We start from the raw sequence: 9089 nt of genomic DNA, 5'->3' as shown, positions 1-9089 counted from the left end.
TAGGTGTGATCTTGTTGGACTAGGTGTGATCTTGTTGGACTAGGTGTGTTCTGGGGGATGGAACCAAGGTTTCTAGGACCAAGCCAGGCCCAGACCCTCTCTCTCTTCCTGCTGCCTGCAGATCCTGAAGTAGAAGTCTTAGCCACCTCTCCAGCACCATGTCTGTCTGCATGCTGCCATGTTCCCTGCCATGATGACAATGAACTAAACCTGAAACTGTAAGCAAGCCCAAGTTAAATGTTTTCCTTTGTAAGAATTGACATGGTCATTGTGTCTCTTCACAGCAAAAGGACTCTGACCAAGGTTCTGTGTGTGTGTGTGTGTGTGTCTGTGTGTGTGAATGTGTACATGTGTGTAAGAGTGTCTGTGTGTGTCTGTGTATGAGTGTGTGTGTGTGTTTGTGTCTGTGTCTGGGTGTGTATATGTGTGTAAGAGTGTCTGTGTGTGTCTGTGTGTATGAGTGTGTGGTGTAAGAGTGTATATGTGTGTTTGTGTTCATGCCTGTGTGTCTGTGTGAGTGTATGTATGTGTGTCTATGTATAATTTTGTGTTTGTCTGTGTCTGGGTGTGTAAGTGTGTGTGTCTGTGTCTGGGTGTGTAAGAGTGTGTGTGGGGGGTGTAAAAGTGTGTTTTTATGTGTGTGTGTCTATGTAAGAGTATGTCTGTGTCTGGGTGTGTAAGAGTGAATGTGTGTGTGTGTGTCTGTGTGTCTGTGTGTCTCTGTTCATGCCTGTGTGGCTGCAGAAAGCATATTTAGAGCTCAGAGGTCAATCTCAGATGTTTTTCTTCAGGACCTGTCCACATTGGCAACTTAAGCTCTGATGCTTGGCTAATGAGCCCTGGGATCCTCCTGTCTCTGCCTCTCCAGTGCTGGGATTACAAGCATGTGTCACCATTTATATGCGTTCTGGGGATCAAAATCAGGTCATCCTTACTCAGCCAGGACTTCACATGCCAAACAATCTTCCCACCACATTTTAAAATTAATTTTTCAGGTCAGCACATAAAGCAATAGGCTTCATTATGGAGTTTTTCATACATACACATCATTCTATTTGGCTTTCAATTGTTCCCTCCATCATTGCCTTCCAGGTGTCTGTCCCCTGCCTGACTCTGGCTCATTCTGTACGCTCCTCTATAAAGTATCCCCTTCTGCCTTCTTAACACGTGTATTCATTACCATCCCCACCTTAGAGTTCTTCCTCCCCTCTCTCATCCCCTTTCTAGTTTGGTGACTCACACGCACGGATACAAAGGCAAACACACGTAATTTTAAATAGAGGCTCTGCATATAGGATTGAACATGTGGTGCCTGTCTTCGAGTCTGCCTTATTCACTGTACATAATGATTTCCCATTCCACCTCTCTCACTGGAAATGTCATAATTTCATTTTTCTTTACAGTGCAGAAAACTCCATTGTGTACATGGACCACATTTTCTTTATTCATTCATCTGTTGATGGATATCAAGGCGGATTCAATTTCCTGGCTATTGTGAACAGTGCAGCAGTAAGCATGAATGTACAAGTGTCTCCGTGAAGTATTGACTCAGCCCTTCTGGCATATGCCCCAGGGTAGTACAGCTGTGTCACATGACAGGTCTGTTTCCAGTTTTCTTGAGGAACCATTACAATTTCCATGATGGCTGCATAGTGTCCATTTCCATCAACAGTGAATAAGGATTCCTTTCCCCCTACATCCTTGCTAGCATTTGTAGTCAGCTATTTTGTTTTATTTTGGTTTGGTTTGATTGATTTATGATAGCCATTCTGACTGAGACGAGATGGATTCACATCAGTTTTATCTGTATTTGCCTGATAACTAAGGATGTTGAACCCTTTTTAAATGGCCTTTTGAAAGTATATAATCTTCTTCTCAGGGCTGCCCATTCAGAGTATCAACATATCTAATGACTGGCTGACTTGGGGGCAGAGCTAGTGTTTGCAGTTCTTTCTTTAGGGGACACTAATCCCCTTCGGGTGTATAGTTGGCAAAGACCCCATCTGGAAATGTTTAGCCTTGAACACTGCTGCAGGCTGTCTTCCCTCTGCTGACTGTTTCACTGCGCTGAACCTTTTAAATTTCATATCGTGCTGTTTGTTGGTTCTTGGGTTTGGAGTCCTTGCCTATGCTGATATCTTGAGCTATTTCACTGTGTTTTCCTGTAGCACAGAGGTTCTCTACCTTCCTAACGCTGTGACTCTTCAATATTGCTAATTCATAGCTGTAGTCTTACTATTGTTACAAATTGTAATATGAACATCTGATATGCAGGCTATCTGATATGCAACCCCTGTGAAAGGATTGTTTAGCCCCCAAAGGGGTAATGACCCCAGGTTGATAACCATTGCTTCACAGCTTCAAAATCCAAGGCCTTGGGTCATTGTTCCATTTTTAATAGATTTTTGGAAGGCTGAGAGATGGGTCTTTCACTCTTCTATAATGCAAATCCTGTTTTTCCAGCATCGTTTATTGGATAGGTTATCTTTCCTCAAATAATATGTTTACATATTTTTCTGTCAAAAAATAGATTACTCAAGGCTGAAGAAATGGCTCAGTGGTTAACAGCGGTCAGAGGACCTGGGTTTGATTCCCAGCACCCACATGGTAGCTCACAATTGTCTGTAACTCCTGTTCCAGGGGATCTGATGCCTCCTGGCCTCCAAGGGCACCAAGCATGTCCATGTGCACAAGCATGTCTAGGCAAAACACTCAGATACATAGAAATAAGTTTTAAAAGCAGATTGTTATAGCTGTGTGGGCTTATCTCTGAGTCCTCTGTTCTGCCCTGTTTTGTGTGGTTTTGTGCCACTGTTGTGATGATTTTGTCACTGAGGCTCCGTAATATAATTTGAGAGCAGATGGAACACCTCCAGTGTTGTACTTTCTGCTAAGGGTTGCCTTTGTTGCTCTGGGAATTTGATGTTTCCATAATGAATATGGATTGTCTTCTCTGATTCTGTGAGAAATGTTAAGTGGGATTTTGATGGGGACCACACAAATTGTGTGAACCACTTTTGATACTATAGTCATTTCTATGAAATTAATTCTGTTTATCATTGACCGTGGGGTCTCTTTTCATCTCCTCAGCTAGTGGTTCTCAACCAACCTAACACTGTAATCCTTTCCTCAGTGGTGATCTCCAACTATAAAATTATTTTAACTGTAATTGTGCTATTGTTGCCTACTGGTCTTAGGAGACCCCTGTGAAAAAGGCTGCTCAACCTCCAAAGGGGTCACAACCCACAGGTTCACACTGCCACTCTACAGCCCACAGGTTCGTACTGCTGTTCTTTTTTTTGTTTGTTTGTTTTGTTTTGTTTTGTTTTGTTTTGTTTTTCGAGGCAGGGTTTCTCTGTGTAGTCCTGGCTGTCCTGGAACTCACTCTGTAGACCAGGCTGGCCTCGAACTCAGAAATCTGCCTGCCTCTGCCTCCCAAGTGCTGGGATTAAAGGCGTGCGCCACCACCGCCCAGCCACATTGCTGTTCTAGTGCTTTCCTTAGCTTTGTTCTTCAGAATCTTGAAGTTTTCACTGTCAGATCTCTCACCTACTTAGTCAACTTCATTCCCAGGAATTTTTTTTTTTAATTATTGTGAATAGAACTTCTTTTATCCTTTCTTTCTTTCTCACATATTCATTATTGGTACATAGAAAAGTTACTCATTCTGTGTGTGTTGTTTTTGTATTCTGCTACTAAAAGTGTTTGCAGATCTAAGTGTTTTCTAACTGTGTCTTTACACCAATTTCCCTGGTTAATGCAGACACAGAAACTATCAATAAAAATTTTGCAAATCAAACTTAAGAACACATTAAGATCGTATACTAGGCCTCAGGAGTGAACCCACTACTATCATTTTGCTAAATGGAAACACTATCAAATTGGCCCCTAAATTTATATATATATTTTTAAACATTTATTTATATATGCGCGTGTACTCACTGTCACTGTCTTCAGACACACCAGAAGAGGTCATCGATCCTATTACAGATGGTTGTGAGCCACCATGTGGTTGCTGGGAATTGAACTCACGACTTCTGGAAGAGCAGTAAGTGCTCTTAACCACTGAGCCATCTCTCCAGCCCCTTAAATTTATATTTCTTTCTTTTTTTTAATAAATTTATATTTCTAAACCAAAAGCATAGTGCATCTCTCAGACATCATAAGAGAAGTATCTTTATGAAGTAGATCAACAAATGCATGACTAGTCAAGGTGCAGAGAGTGTCTGTGGTGTGCTCAGCTACAAATGGGACATCTGTATCACAGCACCTCATCCCAAGACTCAAGGACACTGTGGAAGAGGAGTAAAAAGATTGCAAGAGTGAGAGGTGAGGAAGGACAGGATAAAAACGATGTCTTCTGGATATGACAGGACCACTGTGCTCACAAGCTCAACAGCAGCTGTGATTGCCAGCATGTGATCAAGCCAGTCAATATTCTAGCATGCAGTGAGGGGGGGCTCGTGAGCCTCCACTCCCAACTGAGGAGTTACTGATAGTTGGCTTTGGGGGAAGGAGAATAAGTTTTCTTTAAGGATAGTGGCCCTGGTAGGCCAGCCACATTTCAGCGGCTCGTCTCATACCCATGAGTATTTAGGCAACACAAGTGGGACTTAGTGCATTACTTTAAAGATGGGGGGAGGGGAGATACAGAATTTGAAAAGGGCAGGGTGAACCTGAGAGAAGTTAGGAGAGGAGTCGGGTGAATATCATCAAAGTACATTGAACTACATTGTATGTATACATGATGTTCTCAAATGTTAAATAAATTATATATCTATGTATATATTATACATACATACATACATTTCTCTAAGATCATACACCATGGCCAAATTGGTTTCATTCCAAGCATACAGGGCTTGTTTTAAGGCATGTAAACAATAAATCTAATACAGCACATAAACACATAAATACAGACTTAAAAACAGAAATTATATATTAGTCCAATTGATACAGAAGAGAACTTTGATAAATTTTAACATGACTTTATGATAAAAGAGCCTTGAAGAAAGTAAGAACAGAAGGAACCTACTTCACCATAAGAAAGGCTACATAGAACAAACCTGTAGCCAGCGGGGTCCTGAGATGGGAGAAGTAGGAACATTTCTTCTCAAGTCTAGGAGGAGATAAGGGCGCCCACAGCCTTCACTCTTCCTCAGTAAAGTGTCTTCACTGGCCAAGTCTTCACTAGCCAAAGAGACAAGAGAAATAGACAACTGAGACACAAGTAAGAAAGAAGCCAATTTATTCCTATTTTTTTTAAAATCTCGAGTTGGTTGAATCCGTGGAAGGAGCATCCCTAGATATAGAAAATCAATTGAGTGGGTTTGGTAGTGATTGATTTACTCCTCAGTACAGTCTAGTGGAGTAGGTTATATTGTCATCATTCCTAGTTCACTGGGAAATACTAAGCAATCATAGGAGATTAAGAAGCTTCCCCACCAGTGCACAGCTAGGAACTGATAGCGCTGTGCTTGGGCCCAAGCAGTCTTGCTCTGGAGTCCACACAGGATCTCCTGTGTGAAGCCTATTAGAGATGGCCAGGCATGCTTCTCACGGACTCCTCTGATGCAAGATGAGACGGTGTGGTGTGCTGTAGTCAGGGCAGCTGATGCTGTCTTCAGTTGCCCTTATATGTGCCAGATCTCTAAACCCCATTAACTCATGTATCTCACTAGTTAACTCCAAGATGAAGAAGGAGGGTTCTCTCTCAGAGAAGCGATGCACTTGACTGTTTCCTGGTAAGAATGGAAACTTTCGAAGAATACAGCAAGTATGCCTTTGCTACAGCTGTATTGTACTAAGTTGGAAGGTTATGGCTTTAGTTCCATTTGTGGATGAAGAGGCATAGTACAAAAAATAAGCCTTCATGCACTGGCCTTCTTCCACCTTTCCCTCTCAGGTCCATGAAATTTAGTATGGAAAGCTCTCAGTGTGATGGATCAGTCTTGATTTGTGCTGGGGAACCAGGGCAGAGTCGAAGAGCGAGCTTACAAGAGAGAAATGGCAATAGTTCTTAGCCTGAAGTGGCAGCTGAACGGTATAGGAATAGTGGCAGCGATGACAGAGACAGAGCCACAGAGACAGCAGGGAGCATGGCACAGAACATGATGGCAGAAGTTTAAGGATTGTCCTTGACTGACAGGGTCTGTGCCCTGGAGGTACTCAAGCCCCTAGTGGCCCTGAAAGTGAGGTTTCCAGTGAAGGGAGGAGAGATGGAAGGGGTCAAAAGATGTTATTATTTGAACATGATAAATGTGACCTCACTTGTATTCATAAAAATTAAAATCTGCCACAAAACAAAATAACTAGTATGTTTGTCCCACTTGGGGCCCAGGGGCTGTTTGTGACCCAGGAAAACTGTCAATGTGACCCAAGAAATCTGTAGACGGTAACTTTTTTTTTTTGCAATTTTCTGCTAATTCAAAATATATTTTGATCAGATTTTTACCATTGAAACCAAGCCCAATACACAAATGTGTCAGTTTCCTCTTGGCTTTAAATGTTATGGATGCTGTAGGAAGAAAAGAGGTGGCACATGTTTTTCATCTTCTGAGAGGCAGAAGCAGGCAGATCTCTGCATTGGAGGCCAGCCTGGTCTACAGAGCAAGTTATAGAAAGCCATGGCTACAGGCTACCCAGAGAAACCCTGTCTTGAAAAAAAACAAACAAACAAAAAATAAAAATGAACCAAACAAACAAAAACAGGCTCTCCAATGAGCAGCAGGATCAGAACTCAGGCCGCAAGGACACTCACCGCATATGCCTTGCATGTTCTATGACATGGTACTTCTTTGAGTCAAAAGTTGCTTGTTGTTCCCTAGCTGGGACAGTCGTGAGTCACAATGACTTTGTCGAGCTGGTACATGTTTATAACCCGCATTGGTTTTTAAGTAGCTTGTCTCTAGTTTTCCCAAAAGAGAACACTGAGGAAAAGGGAGACAATAAGCTGCAGTCTGGCAAATGAAAAGCCTGGTTTTGAAACGTCTATAACATGTCTGTGCACCTTTCTCAAAATCCTTGCCAACAATGTCACACTCTCTCGCCAACCGTAATTTCGAGCACTGTATGTCCATAGTGATGGTGCAGGCTCTTGTTGCCATGGTGATTGCTCTGCAGTCTAAAACACTTCCATCAGTGCTGCTCCTCCTAATTGCCATTGCCTGTTCTTGAATCTGGGCTTTTATTATGTCATCAGGACCTAGTACTGCACCTGATTAATTATAGGTGGTCAGCGTACTGAATAAACACCTCTATTAACGTAGCCTGCCCTTTCTGCCTCCAAGCTCCATCCTGTGGGTCATAATGCTTTCTTGTCTTTTTTGATTTACTGGACTTTTTTAAATTATAGAAGCAAATGCACACTCATCTTAGAAAACGCAAGCAATAAAAATGCTTCTACAAAGTTGAAAGTAAATATTTCTCTCCCCACTAAAATCAGTGCTTAATGGATTAATGATTTAAGCATACAATACTTTAAATCACAAGAATTTGTCTTCTGCAGTGAAGAAATTGTTCTAAGTTAGGAACAAAATCAGAAGTCATAAAAATATAATCACAGTATTTGTTCATCTAGTCTTTTAAAAGTTGCACGGGGAAATGTGACAGAGTCAAAAGACTAATGACAAACTGGAATGTTGTATCTATAAAATAGAATGACATCATGTCAGACTTCTTCAGTTTTCAAAGGGCCTTTACAAGTCACTGTGCAAAGGATGCTCAATCCAGGAGGAGAAGGGTCCAAGGCCTCCGTTTGAGAAAAAGGAACATGATCTCCCTCATGATTCATTAAATAAAACTGTGAACAAAAGGATTTTTCCTTGCATCCCAGATTGACAAACACAACTGTAAGATGACACCCAAAGCTACAAAGCTGAAGGGGAAAGGAAATACTCTCACGGATTGCTGGTAGGAATGGATATTGGTGTGACCACTCTGGAGCATTTGGCAATGTGTGTCAGAGTTTAAAATGTGTGTCTCCTTCTACAGAAGTTTACCCTATATATAACAGAGTATTATTAGCCAAATTGTATTCACAAGAATGTTTTTGCTTCACTGCTTTTGAAGAGGTGAAACATTGGAAACACCCAACATCCATTAGCAGGGACAAGTTGTCTGGCAGAAAGTTCAGATAGTGGACTCATGATGTCTCTGTGGGAACAGCGAGTCGGCTCTTAGTTCTCTAGAGGCAAAGGAATCGACTCCAGTATAGTGCCAAGAAACCAATATACAGACGTATATCTGAGGTGACTGTGCGCCTTGCAAGAGCTTCTGAAACAATCGACAGGAAGCAGTTATCAGAGACATAGAAGCTGGTATAGAGAACGAAGACAGTTTTCATGATCACTTTGAATCTTTCACTCATTAATATCTTGTACACATTTCCATGTGAGCATTTCAGAACCAGCCAGCAGAGGTTTCCTTCTCTCTACTGCAATAGCCAGAGTTATTCTTTGCATTCATCCTTTTTCTCTGTGTATATAATAGAGATGCAAATTTGTATCTTTGACTATGCATAATTATAATTTTCATTGCTACAAAATGGAACTATCTATAGTTCTGGAAATTGCTTTTTCTGGTTTACACCATTCACATCTCTCCATGTAAAGACATCATTAAAAGACATAGTAAGAATATGCTATAACTTATTCACCTTTCTTCTATTCTTTCTAAATTCTTACCTCTGCAATAACTTTTACAATAACTACATTTTGCATATCTTATTTGTGTATTTATATTTCAACCTATGCCAGTGCTAGGTTGAATTCCAATGTGGAACTCTAGTTAAAAACATAGATAATGCAGCCCAAGGAGATCAAGTCAAACCATATAAAACCATATAAATCATCCAAAGCTTCAACTCTTATATCATCTTATGTCTTACATTGTTTAACCTCACATTACATAACATAGGTTACATTGAAAACACAGATTAAGTAGCTTAGGTAATTACATGGCCAGCCGTTCATCCATGACAAGGGCAGGAAAAAAAAAGGAAGACTTTAGGGTATATAATATAATCTAACTTCCCTTTTCTTGTTTTTGTTTTTTGTTTTGTTTTGTTTTGGTTTCTTTGTTTTTCGAGA

This window comes from Grammomys surdaster, unplaced genomic scaffold (assembly GCF_004785775.1).
Source record: "Grammomys surdaster isolate TR1022 unplaced genomic scaffold, NIH_TR_1.0 130, whole genome shotgun sequence".
NCBI lineage: Eukaryota > Metazoa > Chordata > Mammalia > Rodentia > Muridae > Grammomys > Grammomys surdaster.
The sequence above is the reverse complement of the archived record's forward strand: the minus strand, read 5'-3'. Positions refer to the sequence as shown.